A 523-nucleotide genomic window follows, 5' to 3' on the forward strand; every position below is an offset into this window, starting at 1 on the left:
TATGCAACGCCAACGCTCATAACATGGTTGACCATCCGTTTTTATTTTATTCTTTTATGTGACTAATGACTAATATCTAGTTTTATTTGTACTTAAAGCCATATGCAGATGTGAGGTCATTTCATGTGTGTTTGTGTTACAAAACAACTGATAATTAATAGATTCTAATAAAATCAACTTTCCACTATTTATTTATGTGCTTGTGTATCCTGACGTATTATTTTCCTCACATGCCTCTCTGCCTATTGTCTAATTGACTGATGAGGGAAAACAGTCCACAAACATTTACAGGTACACACACACATTATCTAATGCTTGTTTTGACAGAAGTGGCTGTTGCGTCTAGGTGTTTATTGTTTGCGAATAGATATTGCTTTTAGCACGCAAATATCATGACATCATGCATGCTAAGCAGATGTCTGACGCCGAAAACCTGATGGGTGTTTTAGAAGTTGTTAAGTACATCACTTAACCCTCTGAGCCCGAGACACTCGCCCACGAGTAAAAACGTACCTCTGATTCA

At 37.1% G+C, this 523-nt stretch overlaps 1 protein-coding gene across 1 annotated transcript in view; it reads left to right on the plus strand.

Annotated features, from left to right (window-relative positions):
• The window catches only part of pik3cb (phosphatidylinositol-4,5-bisphosphate 3-kinase, catalytic subunit beta), a 55,785-nt gene that overhangs the window by 29,975 nt on the left and 25,287 nt on the right, over nucleotides 1–523 (plus strand). The window lies entirely within an intron of this gene.

The sequence above is a fragment of the Etheostoma spectabile genome, chromosome 3 (assembly GCF_008692095.1).
Source record: "Etheostoma spectabile isolate EspeVRDwgs_2016 chromosome 3, UIUC_Espe_1.0, whole genome shotgun sequence".
Classification (NCBI taxonomy): Eukaryota; Metazoa; Chordata; class Actinopteri; order Perciformes; family Percidae; genus Etheostoma; species Etheostoma spectabile.